Raw genomic sequence first — 18834 nt, forward strand, 5'->3', positions numbered from 1 at the left:
GATGCTGTCTGCCACAAAGGGGTTGGCATGCATTTGATGGGCACAGAGGCTGCATTTGATGGCACAGTGGCTGCATTTGATGGCACAGTGGCTGCATTTAATGGTCATAGTGGCTGCATTTAATGGGCACAGTGGCTGCACTTGATGGGCAGAGTGGCTGCATTTCATGGGCACAGTGGCCACATTTGAGGACACAGTGGCTGTATTTGATGTTTCTTTTTTTTGTTGTTGAATTTTTCAGTTTTCTTTACACCCCCCCTCCCCCAAAGAATTGTGAGCACCAGCCGCCACTGATCTTGTATCATGCCTGAAGCCTCTTACTATCTCCTGTATTACGTCTGCAGTCTCTGAGCATCTCCTGTACTATGTCAGCACAGTCTCTGACCATCTCTTGTGTCATGTCTGCAGTCTCTGACCATCTCCTGTATCATGTCTGCAGTCTCTGACCATCTCCTGTATCATGTCTGCAGTCTCTGGCCATCTCCTGTATCATGTCTGCAGTCTCTGACCATCTCCTGTATCATGTCTGCAGTCTCTGACCATCTCCTGTATCATGTCTGCAGTCTCTGACCATCTCCTGTATCATGTCTGCAGTCTCTGACCATCTCCTGTATCATGTCTGCAGTCTCTGACCATCTCCTGTATCATGTCTGCAGTCTCTAGCCATCTCTTGTACCATGTCTGTAGTCTCTGACCATCTCCTGTATCACGTCTGCAGTCTCTGATCATCTCCTGTACTATGTCTGCAGTCTCTGATCATCTCCTGTACTATGTCTGCAGTCTCTGATCATCTCCTGTATCACGTCTGCAGTCTCTGATCATCTCCTGTATCATGTCTGCAGTCTCTGATCATCTCTTGCATCATGTCTGCGACTCTCTCACTCTGCGGAAGGAGCTCCAGAACCCCCTCCACATTAGAGTTTGCAATTTAAATACAAGTTGGAACTCTGTGATGTAAAGGGTAATGCAGTGGACTCTGATATAAATGTAATTTTTGGTCACCAGAGCTCCCCCCTCCCTTACATTAGAGTTCCCCTTTACACCAAAGTCTTCAGGTTGCCCCTTAGATCATGATCCGCAGCATTCCCCTTTATATCAGTGTTCACTTGCACTGTAAGAGGGAATCCTGCAGACTCTGATATATGGGGCAACTCTGTGCTGGCTGGGTTATATTAACCTGACCTTCATGTCAAAGGAAAAATATGCGTGTTATATATAATATATATATATATATATATATATATATATATATATATATATATATATATATATATATATTTGATTAAAGAAGAATTGGTTAGAGAAAATTCTATAAACAGTGTATTCATAGTTCATAGAATTTAAAACTCTTAATATATGCAATTTATACAGTTAATTTTTATTGCTTGAATTATTTTTCCCATTATGGATGTGAATGGGGCCTCATGTCTCAAATTTGCCTAAGGCCTCGCAAAGCCTAGAGCCGCCTCTGCCTGTTCACACCACAAAGCTGCCCTGTGCTGCTGAATTTGCATAGAAAGCAGGTAGAAGTAGCGCCCCCAGGAGGTGTATGGGCATTATTAATCGCTCGCCCTTATTTATTATTTTATACCCACCCCCTTATTTATAATTATTTTTACATTAACTATTTTATTATTGTTTATTATTTGTATACCCCCTTATTTATTTTTAGATTTATTCATTAAATGTATTCACAAATATATATTTTTTGCATTTGTTTTATACTCCCTTATTTAAAAATAAAAATGAATATAAACGCAGACTTGGTGCATTTTTCCCGCAATGCACCAGAGCTCACATGAAGTGGCATTGCAGCTCGGCCTCCGCATATAAATGAGTGACGGGCCGCTCCACACCACGGAATCGCACAACAACGTACTGAGCGTTCCTCTGCCATTCACGTGCGCTGTGCGATTTTAGCCTATTCATTGTGAATGGACCGAGTCGCACTGAACTGCACCAAAAGCAGGTCATGCACTCCTTTAGGGGAAACGCACAGCAAGCGGATGGCATAGTACTTCTGTAGCACGCGGTCTGGTGCAGGCGAACGTCCTGCGTGTGCGACCTGCATTTCATGACGTAACATTAACACCCTGCTGCAAATCGCAACTGCGGCGCGTTTTGAAGGTGGTGCAGGAAACGTGCGGCTTCCAAGCCGGCATTCTGGTGTGAACTAAATGCCACTCAATAAAGAAAAAAGAATTGTGCCTACTTTATCTATATATAATAGAAAATACATAAAAAATATATTTAAGGTTTTTATTATTTTGTTACCAATGTTATCATTGGCAATAAAAAAACAAATATAATAGAAAATAAAGAAATAAAATTATATTTAAAGCGGGAGTCCGCCGGGACTCCGCGTTTTTTTTTTTTGCTACAAATACTGCAGCTGCTGACTTTTAAAATAGTGACACTTACCTGTCCAGCGCGCCCGCGATGTCGGCACCCGAAGCCGATCTCTAGATCGACACTCGAGTGCTGCCGCCGCCATCTTGGGTATGGGAATCAGGAAATGGAGCCTTTGCCATTCACATGCGCTGTGCGATTTTAGCCTATTCATTGTGAATGGACCGAGTCGCACTGAACTGCCCCAAAAGCAGGTCATGCACTCCTTTAGGGGAAACGCACAGCAAGCGGATGGCATAGTACTCCTGAAGCACGCGGTCTGGTGCAGGCGAGCGCCCTGCGTGTGTGACCTGCATTTCATGACGTAACATTAATACCCCGCTGTAAATCGCAACTGCGGCGCGTTTTGAAGGTGGTGCAGGAAACGTGCGGCTTCCAAGCCGGCATTCTGGTGTGAACTAAATGCCACTCAATAAAGAAAAAAGAATTGTGCCTACTTTATCTATATTAATGCCCCGGATTGCGCCTACTTTACTCCTATTATCGCCTGACTTGTGCCTGCTTTGTACATGCCGAACCATCCCCCCCCCTCCTCACCTTTCCTATGTTTCTGGCAGCATATGTATCCAGGTTATTCATAAAGATCCTTCTGGGTCTGACGATTGACTCCCCTCCCTCGGCAATCTTGTAGTCTGTGAGTTACTATGGTCGCACTCCGGTTGTCAAGGACGGGTGGTTGCTAAGGGACGCTATGGACACTGCAACGGTGTCCTTCCGAGGCAGGCATCAGCAGAGCCAGCTACAGCTTGTGCGCAGGTCTGATAGAGCAGAGAGCGCACCTTCAGTTCAGCAGCGTGCGGGTGTAATTCTCAGTCATGCCTGTAGATGGCAGTGCTGAGCTGCTGAGCGGTGGCGTGTGACAATGCGCGCCGTCTCCCAAAGGCGCGGGCTGCTGTTGGTTTGCATATGTCCATGAGTTCTAGTCCACCCTGTGCCAAGTCAATCGGGTGTCCGTTGCTACTGCTAAATTCAGTATTAGCACAGTGGCTCATGACTATACCCCGGTCCACAACTGATCACCAATGGCAAAGGTCACACTGACCAGTTCTGTGCTGACAAAATAGCAGTGAATAGCCAACTTAGAGCATTGAAATAATACTACACAGCCCATATTTTTTTTTCCCTCTTTAAAAAATAAAATAAATAAATATATATTTCACTGTATTATTCAGGCAGCTCTACAATAAAAATGGAAATAAAGGAGTATGTATAAAAACCATAATGATAATAGAAAATAAAGATAAAATATTTGTATTTATTATTTTATACTCCATTTATTTACATTTTTATTGTAGAGCAGCCTGAAGAATAAAAAAAAAAAAAAAAAAAAAACATAAATAATATATATATATATAATAGAAAATACATAAAAAATATATTTAAGGTTTTTATTATTTTGTTACCAATGTTATCATTGGCAATAAAAAAACAAATATAATAGAAAATAAATAAATAAAATTATATTTAAAGCGGGAGTCCGCCGGGACTCCGCGTTTTTTTTTTTTGCTACAAATACTGCAGCTGCTGACTTTTAAAATAGTGACACTTACCTGTCCAGCGCGCCCGCGATGTCGGCACCCGAAGCCGATCTCTAGATCGACACTTGAGTGCTGCCGCCGCCATCTTGGGTATGGGAATCAGGAAATGGAGCCTTTCGGCTTCATTTCCCGGTTCCCTACTGCGCATGCGCGAGCCGCACTGCGCAATGAGGACGGTCCCCGCTGCCTCTGGGATCTGTGTGTTTCCCAGCAGGCAGCGGGACACTTGCGGAAGGGGGCCGGCACTTGCGGAAAGGGGCGTAATGTACGCCCCTTTCCGTAGAGAGCTAGCCCGGAAGTGGGTGCAGTTACCTGGATTATCCAGGTAACTGCACCCCCCTCCCCCCTGAAAGGTGCCAATTGTGGCGCCGGAGGAGGGGAGGAATCTGATGAGCGGAAGGTCCATTTTAGGGTGGACCTCCACTTTAAGGTTTTTTTATTTTATTTATTATTTTATACCCCTTTATTTACATTTTTTTTTCTATATTTACTAATTATTATATTTATTATTTTTATGCACTCCCATTTATATTTGTTTTATATGTGACAGATTGTTGAGTAGAGTAGATCAGACCCAAATCTTACACCTTCACACCTCAGATGAGCCCCAATTCTCACACCTTTACATCTCAGATCAGTCCCAATTCCTGGTCTCTCAAACGTCAGATCACCTCAATTCCTGCACCTTTACAACTCTAATTCCTGCACCTTTAGACTGCAGATCAACCCCAATTCCTGCACCTTCCCACCTTGGATCAACCCTAAATCCTACATTATCATAAATGTTTTAGATTCGTACTTGCTGCAGCTGGCGATTTTCATATAACGATATATGTGGCTGCAGTAACCACATGCTAGTACTGGAAGGAGCACCTGACCACCAGTGATACCAATACCTCTCTGAAACATCATAGGGTGGATGGGCAAAGGCCAGGCTCTATGGCAGTACTGTATTTGTAGGGAGCAGGGGCCCAATGGAGGATCCTACCCTCCCCCAGTGGGTCAGTCCCAAAATTGCATGCATTTCACGTGATGATCTTTCAAGTACACATGAAAATGACATTGTATGACCATCTTGACATGTGTGTCTTAGCATGCCTATCCCTGTGCTAAGGGGTGGTTCTTGCTTAAGACATTTTTGACCAAGATGTCCGGGGGGGAAAAAAAGTAGCTAAAATGGCTAAAAGTATAAGAAAGGATAGTTCAACAATGTCAAGACAGGAGCACTTTTTTTTTTCTTTACAAATTTCACACTCTATAAAAAAAATGGGATATGTAAATGTAATATTTTATGTCAGAAAGGGTAGGTGTTTGCGTAAATACCAAACTTAAAGTGTACCTCTAGCCACATTTTTTAAGCTTATTTATTGATGTGATAATATTTCTTGATTTGCACTTCTTGTACTGGAGTGAAAAGAGTATATATTGAGACAACATTTTTAATTTGGGTGGCACAGTGGTGTAGTGGTTAGCACTCTCACCTAGCAGTAAAGAGGGTGACTGGTTCAAATCCCAACCAGGACACTATCTGCTTGGAGTTTGCATGGTCTCCCTGTGCCTGTGTGGGTTTCCTCTGGGTACTTCGGTTTCCTCCCACAATCCAAAGACATGCAGGTAGGTCAATTGGCTTCTGTCCAAAAAATTGGCCCTAGTATATGAATGGGGACCTTGAATTATAGGCTCCTTGAGGGTAGGGACCAATGTGAGTGTACAGGGGTAGGGACAATTGTAGACACTTACTCAGGATGGACTGGTGTCTTTAATCAACCGTAGTAACTATGTAATTACAATTGTCACCTAAGTAGGTGTCTCCATTCAAAGATTTACCTTTTGTTCTGGTGACAGGTGTAAAATTTGGGTTTTCTCATTATTTTGTCTTGGTGATAATAGTCACCAGGGCAAATTCAGTTGATAAATCCCCCAGTGGGGAAAGGGACAGCAATAAAAACTTGACAGGGGCTTTGGCTTTACAGCTCTCTGTGCCATTTCTTGGGGTACAAGGTATGCCAGGTCAGGTAGTTCTGGGACATGCAGCCGTGGGGCACCCATAGCACTACTCTCTTGGGCCATCTTAAAGTTGGGCTCCAGGCCAAACAACTTTTATTGGGGTGGGTTTGCATAAAGTCATGTTGGAATCTCTGCCTTTTTAAAAATAGACTTCCACTTAAGGCAGACTCAGGTAGGCAGGTGAAAATCAATATGGAATATCTAAACTGCAATCCAAAGAAGGCGTATAAAGGAGCAGAGAAAGGATAAGATGCAGAACCTGGAACCAGCACTCTCAACCAAGAGGATGACAGAAACTCTCCAAGGAGTCCAAAGCCAACTCTGGGCTGTAGCACTAATGAACTGGTGACTAGTTAATCACCACGAATTCCTTCCATTCTACGTGATTGTTCAGAGCATAAAATTCACTTTATACTTCTGAAAAAATAGTAAAACATTTAGCTTTAAAAATAGAACAAAAAATATGAGATTCTGTAACTTTGTCTTGGAATGAATGTTTTACAAGTGTTGGCCATTTCAAGGTAAGGACGAGCTCTTGCCTGGCATCTGCACCAGGCCAGCCGTGGGAATGATCCATGATATAGGACTTAAAGTGGTAATAAACCCCACTTGGTAATTTTTACCTACAGGTAAGCCTACAATGAAGCTTACCTGTAGGTAAAATGAATACCTCTTAAACATGCACTGGATTCACCCTGGATGCAGCCAGTTACATTACCGGCGCATGCAATCTAAAGGTCCGACATACCTTGCCACACCTTCAGAGCTTTGTGCCGGTGTTCTGTCGATATGTGCCCGCCATGGAAAAGTGCCTGCGTAGAATGGAAGGGCACTGTAGCTGATTTGCCAATCAGCTGGAGTGACGCCAACATATTGCATGCGCACATCGTAGGAGGGTTTTTTGATGCTGGATACCATTTCACGGACACAACTGAAAGCTATACAAAGAGAAAAGGGAACCCGTGGATGTCAGATTGTGCCTTGCTGTAAACCCACGGTGCAACAGCGAGGCACAATGACAAATACGGTGTCCCTCTGCCGTTTGTATAGCACTCAATTGTACTTGAGAAATGGTGTCTCCCGTCTTAAAAAAAAAGGCTTCTATGATGTGCGTATGGTGACATCACTCCAGCTGATCGTGAAATCAGCTAGAGTGCCGTTCTGTTCTGCGCACTTTTCAACAGAGGGCACAAATCGACAGAACACTTGAGCCGAGGGCTCCACTTCATCGCGGCTCCGGCCAATCCCAACCCAGAAGAAAGATCGGGGAAAGATGTCCGCTCTCTCAACAGTGACAGTACAGTGCCGGAAGGCTTCATTCCAAAGTGGATATTTCCTAATGTGCTAGTATGTGATGCATACTAGCACATTATGCCATTGTTTTGCAGGCATTTTTTTCTTTTTTTTTTTTTTAAACTACACAACAGCCGCGGTTTACAACCACTTTAACACTGAACTAAATCCTATCCTTTACAGCTAAGGAACCTGTCATCTTGGCATTTGTTTGATCTGCAGTTGCCCTGCCCTTTAATGGCCTGACAGTTTGAGAGCACAAGCAACTGTCCTGGTTATCATTCACAGCATGCCTTGAATGTAACTGTTTTGGGATACTGTTAATTTGCTGGGTTTAGTTCCACTTTAAGAGCAACAGGAAAACGTTCCCAAAAAAAATAAATTCTTCTTTTCATTTGACCCGCTCCATCAATAAAACCGGGAAATTACTTTAATTGCCAAGTTGTGTTTGAAATGTTGAATGTTTCATATTGTTGCTACGTGCCTGGCTGAAAAGATGACACTGTATACTATCAATCGTACTGACTCTGTGCAGTGGATCTGCGGTTTTCCTTTCCATACAATAAAATTCCGGCTTGATTTCTGCGTATCCTTCAGAAGTGCCATATTGGCCGATATTCCTTCTGTTCATGTTGGCTTTTCCCGAATTTCTTCTGTCAAAGCTAAAGATGGGAATGCTTTGTGTGCGTTTTGACTCCTGTTTTGTATTCTTGTGTTTTGTTTTCTTTTCCATTGACAGATTTTGAAACTTTTAAAAATGTTTGTAAATATTTTTTTAATGTAAAAAGAAAGTCTACAATGTAACAGCCCAGTAAGGGCCGGTTCACACTGCAGGCGATGCGAGGCGACACCGACTTGCCTCGCCGCAACCTCAGCGGCAACTTGCAGATGACTTCTGTATAGAAGTCAATGCAAGTCGCCCCGAGGTCGCCCAGAAGTAGTACAGGAACCTTTTATCTGAGTCGGAGCGACTCGAGTCGCTCCTCTCAGAACGGTTCCATTGTACAGAACGGGGGCGACTTGCCAGAGCGCGGCGAGGCGAGTCGTGTCGCCTCGCATCGCCCGCAGTGTGAACCGGCTCTAAAGCGAAGCTGTCCATGTCATCGAGGTGAAGTAAAGGCTGGTCTCTTTATTGAGTGGAAGCTGCTGCTGAGTAATGTGCACCACACAGGGTACAAACGTCACCCCAAATGTTCCCAGTTTTTTTTTTAATGGCCCTGGTGGGCAGTTTTCCCCTCCCTTTAGTTAAAGGATTAAAGTGCAAGTTCCCCTTTACAGAAAATCTGTAAGGTGAACTTACCTCGTACCCCCCCCCTCCTTTCCCATCGTACCTGGTCCCGCTAACCTGGAGTCCAGCGATCCCCCATTCTCACAGATCGTATAGCTGATTCACCAGTCGGCTTTGCCATGGCTTTCTCTCCTCTTTGCCTGTGGTCACAGAATGGGCTACACGTGTTCTGATTGGTCGGGCCTGCCTAATTAGAATGCTCCTATACGTACCTCCCTTACAAGGTACATTTAGGACAGGGATATGCAATTAGCGGACCTCCAGCTGTTGCAAAACTAAAAGTCTCATCTAGCTCTGCGTCTGGGTGTCATGCTTGCGGATGTCAGTCTTGCTTTGCCTCATGGAACTTGTAGTTCTGAAACAACTGGAGGTCCGCTAATTGCATATCCCTGATTTAGGAGATTAAGCCGAGGGGATTTCTAAGCCCAGACCGGTGAGGTGGCTATACGAGGTCTCCTAGCAGATGATCGCTGAGCTCCAGGTCAGTGGGACCTGGGGGGGGGGGTCCAGTGTTAAGTTCACCTTAAAGATTTATTTTCATACATCAGGGGACACAGAGCCATAGTTACTATGTGTCTTATAGGCCACCTTCAGGTGATGGACCCTGGCACGCCCTAAATTATAAGGTGCACTCCCTATATAACCCCTCCCACTGGTGGGAGCACCTCAAGTTTTTCGCCAGTGTCTAAGGTGTTGGTCATGAGTAAAGATGTGCTGCGCTGAGCGCCACTGGAGCAATCCTGGCTGGGGCTAGCCATGCTGACCGGATCCATTCAAAGTGTCCTTTTTTGGGCCAAACTGAATGGCACCCGGGCCTCGTATCTGAAGAAATTAGGTTTTGCCTGTGAATGCTTCTTTTTTTAGAGAGCTGGACCCTGGGATCCAGTACTTTTTGATAGTGAGGTGCCCTGTAAATTCACCTTTGTTCACTTTCTTTTTTCTTTTTTTTTTTTTAAAAAGGCAGCTCCCCTATGTACCAATATAGCATTAAAGTGCAAGTCCACCCTTGCACTAAAATCCTGGCATCTACAGCCATCCACGATCCTATACCAACCTATCTAGCCCTGTAAAGAAGAAATCTGTATACATTCCTTTTCTGAAGCCGATCAGACCTGATTTCCAGCGGTGGAAGCTCTGCAGAGGACACGGCCATCAATGGCGTTGGGGAGTGATTGGGGAGTGATGTCACCCATAGACTTACTATGGGGCTTCCGTTGTTGGACGTGTCCTCTGCACCTGCCTACACAGTGACGCTACAGCTGACAGCTCAGCGTGGGATCGGGTTGGATCGCCTGCAGAAAAGGTATGTATAATTATTTCTTCTTTACAGGGCTAGATAGGTTAGTGTTAGATCGTCGATGTCTGTAGATGCAGGGATTTTAGTGTTAGGGTGGACTTCCACTTTAATGTACTACTTTTGCATAAATAAAACCGCCTTCCATTTATTCTACACACGCTTACCTCCCTGTCTTTATGGATGTTTAAAAACACTTCTCCATTACTTCTGCCTTACTTCCTGGACAGACTTTAGGTCATGACACAGGAAGGAGTTGACCTCATTGGCACACACCCATTATCTACCCTCCTACCTACCACCCACTTTCAGGTGCATGTTTTTTTAAATGAAATTAAATCCAATCAATCAGTGATCACTGATCACATACTAAATACACAGGGATCGTTATTAAAACCAAACATTTCTTATATTGCAGCTTACCAATTCATAGATGTGATTACTGCATTTGTTTTTTTAAGGCTTTAATCTGGTGATCAAGCCAGTAAGTCTGTGGTTGTTCAAAAGAAGAAGCTCTCCTACAGATTTAGCTGTTTACAGGGAAGAAAAAAAAGAAATATAAACTATTTAACACTGACAGGGCTGTATAGAATGACCCGCTTTTATTTATTCATGTAAAACCTTTAACTCAAAAGGGAAAAAAAATTCTGATGTTGACAATGCTGCTGTTCAAAGGGTGCCCCCTGTTCTCTTTCATCCAGAGTGGGGCACTCTCCTACAGGAGGTGTGTTACTGACCAGATCACCAGGTGCAAAGAGAATGAAATAAATGAAAATGAATGCAGCCACCACATCTAATGATTGGTAAGCTGCAATATATTACATTTTTGGTGTTGGGTTTACTAACGCTTTAAGTTTTGCCAGCCAGGGAAGTTATCACCAGCCATGTAGCTTTATAGAGTTCTATATATGCAATATGGGTGAGGGGCATACAATTCATGAAATGCACTTGAAGTTTAAAATGTAACTCTGGAGCTTTACCCATAGAAACTTGATACTTATTTTTTTATTATTTTAGCAAGGAACATGCATTCCACATTAATAATTATGCTACCAAAATTAGTGTGTGCTGTAAACTGCCTCCAGCATTGTTCCCGTTTCTTCTTGCTGGAGGCTGCCATTTTGCTGAAGTCCAAAGCCCCAGAACAGCAGTAAATCTTTAGGCAGTCAGGAGATCTTTTTCTACAAATTCGTTGCAGTTCCTAAAAAAAAAGAGAGCAACTTGATTTTATACAGTGAAGACACTTTTAATTTTTTACATAGCTATACTTAGATGAGCCCCATCTCGATCCAGCAATGTGTACGAGAGCCTCCGCTCGCCCGGGCACTCTCCCTCCTCGTTGGCTAAGACAGCAGACAGCCAGTGAGCCAATGAGGTGGGAGAAGAGGTGGGACATGCCAAGCACATTGCATTGTTGCACTCCTTATGCTGGCCATACACCATACGAAAAATTGGCCAAACCCATTTTAAAAAAAAACAGCATTCGTCCGTGAGAGCAAACGATAGCGCCATCATGTAACGACCGATAAATCGTTCAGTGGACATAACTGAATCATTTTTTTGTTTGTTTTTTTACATATACCTAGTGCAAACAGTTCGGACAGGAAACACATTAACCTTTAAATTTACCGTTCGTCAGCTGAAAATTTCCAAACTTGTCCTTCGTTTTTCAGCTCAAAAACGTCCCAATGATGATCGAGTTTGTGCCCATTAACTGGACGAAAAACGAACAAACTATCTAAATGACCGAATTTTGGTTGATTTTTCGTATAGTGTATGGCCAGCATTAGGGTGCCCAGGGGGTCCACCGGATCTTTCACATTCCTACTTATGTCCCCGACTCTCAGCACACAGAATAGGAGCAGTAAGAGGCGTGTACAGAGGATTACACCCAGCATACCGAGCAAGAGAAGTGCGCTGTCCATACCTGCAGAATAAGAACAGATACTGACAATTACACCCAGCATACAGAGGATGTGAAGTGATAGTGTGTTAGATTTCCATACAAAGCACAAAAACAGAGAATGTAGAATAAAAGAAGCAGTGCTATGTGATGTCAATATATATTGAAATGTTGTCAAACTTTCCATTCTCATTTGATCTGGGGGTAGTTTTGCAGACGACTTTTTATGTACAATGTTTCTACAGACATTATTGATGGTTTTGTGGCCATCTGAGCATTCAGCGTATTCTCCTAATTATTTTTAACCAAAAAAAGGTCATTTCAATTCATGTAACTATGAATAACATGCTGATGCTTTTACCTTAAAAGAGGCTCATGTACCGTCCTGTAAAACACCGCTCAGCCTCCTCTACCCCACCCCCCCTCATCTTAATGTGTTAATGGAATTCTTTGGTAGCACCTATTGTTATATTATTGAAGCACTTGGAATTAACCGTCCCCAACAGAGTGCCCCCTTACATCAACTGTCCCCAACAGAGTGCCCCCTTACATCAATTGTCCCCAACAGAGTGCCCCCTTACATCAATTGTCCCCAACAGAGTGCCCCCTTACATCAACTGTCCCCAACAGAGTGCCCCTAACATCAACTGTCCCCACAGAGTGCCCCCTTACATCAACTGTCCCCAACAGAGTGCCTCATGAATCAATGAATGCACACTTAGAGCCCTAGGGGGCACAGCTAAAATCTAGGGGATGCACAGCCCACCCCAGCAACCCCCTATATCCGGACCTGTTATGTCTATTGCCACTGACCCTTCTGACTGACCACTAACTATGAGAGGCCCCAACCCTTCCGGCCAGCAGCTGCCTGCAGTATTAGTACTGGGTGGGAAGCTGGTGACAATCTCACATCTACGAGCGGCTCCTGACCCTACTGGCCAGCGTGTGTCTGAAAGACCAACCTATCTGATAGGAATCAGGTGACATCCTCATGTCTATGGCCCCTAACCCTACTAGCTGGCTGCTGTCTGTAGCAACAGTCTAATGTATGGGAATTGGCTTGTGACTCTAATGAATAGCTCTTGTCTGTAGAGCCAGTCTATTGGTGGCAATCAGGTGAAAATTGAATGTCTGTGGCTTCTAACTCTACTGGTCAGCTGCTGTGTGTTGAAATGGTTTATCGGGTCGGCAGCTGATGACCATCTTATGTCTATTACCCCTGACCCTACTGGCAGGCCACTGTCTTTCAGACCAGTCTATCGGGCCAGCGGCTGGTGACAATCCTGTGTCTATGAGAGGCCCATCATTTTACTGGTTGCTGACGGTCTACCTGATAGGTTAGAAACCCTTCCCCCGATCACTATTCCTCCCGCTTAACATAAACAGTGTCATCTCCTCCCCACTTCCACGTAACCTCTCATGCAGCAATCACGTGCAAACGATCAGCCCTAGACCAGTCCAGGGCCAATCACTCGCATGTGATCCCTGCATGACTGGTTACATGCGAGTGGCCATGATTAGCTGCAGGAGCCGGCAGCCTCCCGTTGCTTTTAATGGGGCTGCCTCCTGCAGCTAATCGTGGGAACCCCCACTCCCATCTAATCAGGATGTGGGGTGCATTCACAGGTGTGCTTAAAGTCTTTTCTGTCCATGACCCCATTGAAGAGGTTCACCCCTCTCTTTGTTCTGCAATTATCGTCTCTGAGAAGGAAAGTGAAGGGAAAACCAGCATTTTAGAGTTATCCCCAGAAGAAGAGGTGAGGGCAAATCTTCCAATGGGGACACCTTTACTGGGTGAACTATCTAAGAGAAGAACCCCAATCACATTTAGAGATTTCCTTTAACCTTCTGTTGCATCTCTAGGACAGGAAGTGAAGGGAAATCTCCCCAGTGGTGCACAAATAATAATAATAACCTAGCAAGGGTTAAACCTCTTCCTACTCTATCCAGAAAAAAAGAAAAAAAGATTTTGGATCTAGATACACTTAACCACTTGACCTCCGGGAAGATTTACCCTCCTTCATGACCAGGCCATTTTTTGCTATATGGCACTGTGTTATTTTAACTGCCGATTGCGCAGTCATGCAACACTGTCCCCAAACAAATTTTTTTATTTTGTTTTCACACAAATAGAGCTTTCTTTTGGTGGTACTAGATCACCACTGCATTATTTATTTTTTATTATATAAATGAAAAAAGACTGAAAATATTGAAAAAAGCAAAAAAAAAAAAAAATATATATATATATATATATATATATATATATATATATATATATATATATATATATATATATATATATATATATATATTTTACTTTCTGCTATAAAACATATCCAATAAAAGAAATGTAAAAATGTAATTTCTTCTTATATTTTGGCCAAAACCCATCCTGCTACATATTTTTGCTAAAAAAAATAAAAAGTGTATATTGATTGGTTTGTATGAAAACTATAGTGTCTACAATCTATGGGATATATACTGGAATTTATATTTATTTATACTAGTAATGGTGGCGATCAGCGACTTATAGTGGGACTCCCTTAGTGCACGGTCAATCTGACACTTAGATTACTTTCACACTGTAGTCGCTCCGCGTTAGCGGTAAAGCGTCACTAGTTTTAGTGGGACTTTACCTTGGTTTTATCAGCACTTTTCAGCCACTTGCTTTTCGGCCCACTACCGGCCAAAGAAAGGGTTAAAAGCGCCCATGTCGCGGAGCTTTGGCAGCGCTGCCCATTCATTTCAATGGGCAGGGAGTTTTGGAAGCAGTGTATACAGAGCTCCCAAACTGCCCCAAAGATGCTGCTTGCAGGACTTTTCAGAACATCCCGCAAGCGCACCACCCCAGTGTGAAAAGTCACACTGGAATGAATAGGGAGGAGGTTTTCAGGCATTAGAGGTTATTTCTAGCACTAAAACACCTGAAAAACGCCTCGGTGTGAAAGCAGCCAAAGTGATGCTGACACCACCAGTGACACTAATACAGTGATCAGTGCTAATAATATACACTGTCACTGTACTAATGACACTGGCTGGGAAAGGGGTTAACATCAGGGGCGATCAAAAGGTTAACTGTGTGCCTGACAATGGTTACTGTATGTACAATGTGCTGATTTTTACTAAGTAATGTTCTGGTTTTTATTCCCTACTTTGCAGGGAGAAAAAAAAGCGGCACGTTGCTGCCGTCTGTAGAGAGCTCTGTGTTGTTGCTCTCTTCTGTCATTCGCTCAGTCGATCAGTGGGTCCCGGCCATAAATCATTGGCTGGGACCCACTGCTTGGCTTCTGCTGCAGTGAATGACAGCTCGGGTTTCTGGGTGCGCACGCATGCGCGAGAGAGCGGACCCGGAAGTAAGCCCCGATGTACAGGTACTTTACCATGCCTGAAAGAGCCAATCCCCCACAGTATAGGTACTGCAGCAGGTTGGCAAGAGGTTAAAGGCCTCATTCACACAGGCGTACCTATGCTAAGGGCCCCCCCTATGCCTGCATGGGGTACCCAAGTGTTTCATGCCTCTGGGTACAAGCAGTACGGTTTATGTCTACTGGTACACAGTGCCTGCACAGATGTTCAGAGACATGCCCCCGCACCACTGCCAAGCTGGCACCGGTGGCTATATCCATGCAGCTACTGCGTCCCAATAGACATAAATGGATGCGGGCAAAGACGGTCCTTCACACAGAGGTGTGGATAGCCGAGGCCTAAGAGTAGGGTCGCCACCTGTCCGAGATTCTCCCGGACAGTCCGGGTTTTGAATTCTGTGTTCGGGTTTCAGTCCATTTGAAACCTGGACACATTATTCAGACAGGAATGTGGCTCAGAACAAGGCTTGACTGGAGGGTGAGGGGGCACGATGTGCGCCACATTACTATTCATTTTGGAGTGCCCAAAGGTGTTCCAGGTCTGTTACAATCCTATAGTGCCGGGTTTTCCCATAGACGGCCCTCCAGCTGTTGCGGAGCTACACGTCCCATGAGGCATTGCAAAACTCTGACACTCACAGACATGACTGGGCATGATGGAAATTGTAGTTCCTGAACAACTGGAGGGCCGTAGTGTGGAGACCCCTGCTATAGTGTGTACTAAGACCCCTTTCACACTGAGGCGGTGTTCAGGCATTTTGGTGCTAGAAATAGCGCCTGTAAAGCGCCTCCCCTGCCACCCCAGTGTGAAAACCCGAGTGCTCTCACCCCGGGGTGGTGCGCTTGCGGGACGTTAGAAAAAGTCCTGCAGCAGCATCTTTGGGGCGGTTTAGGGGCGCTGTATACGAAGGCTCCCAGACCGCCCCTGCCCATTGGAATGAATGGGCAGCGCTTCCGAAGCGGCTGCAACACGGGGCTCTTTTAAACCTTCTTTAGCCCCTTCTGGGGGGTTAAAAGCACCCTCTTACCACCCAGATAGCGTTAAAGCGCCACTAAAATGAGCGGCACTTCACCTCTAATGCTCGGGCGGCTGCAGCGTGAAAGCACCCTAAAACAAAAAACAAAAACGCACTGTGCGCTGCTAGAGAGTTCGGGTTTGGCTTGAAAAAAAAAGTGACAACCTCACCTAAGAGTTCATTCACACTGGAGGCATTTTTCTGCACTTTATCAGCGCCGGTCACCACACAGGACCATAGAAAACCATCGTTATCTCTGTGCCCTGTTCACACCACAAAGCTGCCTTGTGCTGCTGAATTTGCATAGAAAGAAGGTAGAAGTAGCGCCCCCAGGAGATGTATGGGCATTATTAATCGCTCGCCCTTATTTATTGTTATTTATTATTTTATACCCCCTTATTTATAATTATTTTTACATTAACTATTTTATTATTGTTTATTATTTGTATACCCCCTTATTTATTTTTATATTTATTCATTAAATGTATTCACAAATATATATTTTTTTGCCTTTGTTTTATACTCCCTTATTTATATTCATTTTTTTTTTTTTAAACGCAGATTTGGAGCATTTTTCTCGCAATGCACCAGAGCTCACATGAAGTGGCATTGCAGCTCGGCCTCCGCATACAAATGAGTGACGGGCCGCTCCACACCACGGAATCGCACAACAACGTACTGAGCGTTCCTCTGCCATTCACGTGCGCTGTGCGATTTTAGCCTATTCATTGTGAATGGACCGAGTCGCACCAAAAGCAGGTCATGCACTCCTTTAGGGGAAACGCACAGCAAGCGGATGGCAGCACGCGGTGTGGTGCAGGCGAGCGCCCTGCGCGTGCGACCTGCATTTCATGACATAACATTAACACCCCGCTGCAAATCGCAACTGCGGTGCGTTTTTTTTTAAGGTGGTGCAGGAAACGTGCGGCTTCCAAGCCGGCATTCTGGTGTGAACTAAATGCTACTCAATAAAGAAAAAAGAATTGTGCCTACTTTATCTATATTAACGCCCCCGACCCATCCCCCCCCCCCCCTCACCTTTCCTATGTTCCTGGCAGCGTATGTATCCAGGTTATTCATAAAGATCCTTCTGGGTCTGACGATCGGCTCCCCTCCCTCGGCAATCTTGCAGTCTGTGGGTTACTATGGTCGCACTCCGGTTGTCAAGGACGGGTGGTTGCTAAGGGGGTCCTTCCGAGGCAGGCATCAGCAGAGCAGAGAGCGTCCCTTCATTTCAGCAGCGTGCGGGTGTAATTCCCAGTAATGCCTGTAGGTGGCAGTGCTGAGCTGATGACGGCACAGAATCTAGCTTCTAAAGAAATGGATGACTGTCATATACCAGCCAGGAGCGGTGGCGTGTGACAATGCGTACCGTCTCCCGAAGGCGCGGGCTGCAGGTGGATTAAGTATGTCCATGAGTTCTAGTCCACCCTGTGCCAAGTCACCTGGGTGTCCGTTGCTAGCATTAGCACGGTGGCAACTCATCACTGGATGGCAAAGGTCACAGCTGATAGTTCTGTGTCTGGCAACATAGTGAATAGCTGACTTAGAGCATTGAGGTAATACTACACGGCCTGTATCTTTTTTCCCTCTTTTCTCACTGTATTATTCAGGCAGCTCTACAATAAAAATGCAAATAAAGGAGTATGTAGAAAAACCATAATGATAATAGAAAATATTTATATTTATTATTTTATACCCCATTTATTTACATTTTTATTGTAGAGCCTGAAGAATAATAATAAAAAAAAAACATAAATATAATATATATATATATATATATATATATATATATAATAGAAAATAAATAAAAAATATATTTAAGGTTTTTATTATTTTGTTACCAATGTTATCATTGGCAATAAAAAAAAACATAAATATAATATATATAATAGAAAATAAATAAATAAATAAAGTTATGTTTAAGGTTTTTTTATTTTATTTATTATTTTATACCCCTTTATTTACATTGTATTCAGAGGCGGATCTCTAAATAGGCAAATTAGGCGGTCGCCTTAGGCCTCGCCGCCGCAGGGGCCCCGCCAGTCGCGACTGCCTAATTTGCCCATACCACAAGCTCCATGATTCGCTGGGACCGCCTTGCATTCTTGACCCGAAGTCCCGACGAATCAGATTCCCACAGCTTGTGCGGGGTGTCTCCGTTCCCGCATGCCGCAAGCTCCACTCCACTCCGTTGTGCATTGCAGCCGGGATCTCTCCCCAGCTGCCTGACACACAGTGCACTGTGGAGCGGAACCAACTGAACCCGCCCCTCCTCCTGTGCTGTGATGTTTTCCTGTACACAGTGGAGGAGGAGGGAACAAGTCACAGCATTCACCGAGAGCCGCGCTGCTCTGAGGTCTGTGTAATCTAAACATTAGCCTTGGAGGGGAGGGGGGCATAAAGAAGAGGGCGAGGGACAAGCAGAGTTAACTTGGAGCTATTTGGGGGAGAGGATATCCATTCATCCCCCCATACCATCCCAGCTCCATCCACCTCACCCCAATTCCGGCTCCATCCATCCCCCTGATCCAATCCCAGCTCCATCCATCCCCAGCTCCATCCACTCCACCCCGATCCAATCCCGGCTCCATCCATCCCCCCTCGATCCAATTCCAGCTCCATCCATCCCCCCATACCATCCCGGCTCCATCCACCCCACCCCAATCCCATCCCGGCTCCATCCATCCCATCCCGGCTCCATCCATCCCCCCCAATCCA

At 44.6% G+C, this 18834-nt stretch overlaps 1 long non-coding RNA gene across 1 annotated transcript; it reads right to left on the reverse strand.

The window, feature by feature from the left end:
• Positions 1 to 10816: 10816 nt before the first annotated feature.
• On the reverse strand, positions 10817 to 17355 carry LOC143958151 (uncharacterized). Its single transcript, XR_013270096.1, has 2 exons — positions 17152 to 17355; positions 10817 to 11030 (listed from the first exon to the last, which is right to left on the reverse strand). It is a non-coding gene; the product is annotated as an uncharacterized LOC143958151 (long non-coding RNA).
• Positions 17356 to 18834: the final 1479 nt, after the last annotated feature.

Source organism: Lithobates pipiens, unplaced genomic scaffold (assembly GCF_037356315.1).
Source record: "Lithobates pipiens isolate NorthernLeopardFrog02 unplaced genomic scaffold, aLitPip1_a1.2 Scaffold_57, whole genome shotgun sequence".
Taxonomy (NCBI): Eukaryota; Metazoa; Chordata; class Amphibia; order Anura; family Ranidae; genus Lithobates; species Lithobates pipiens.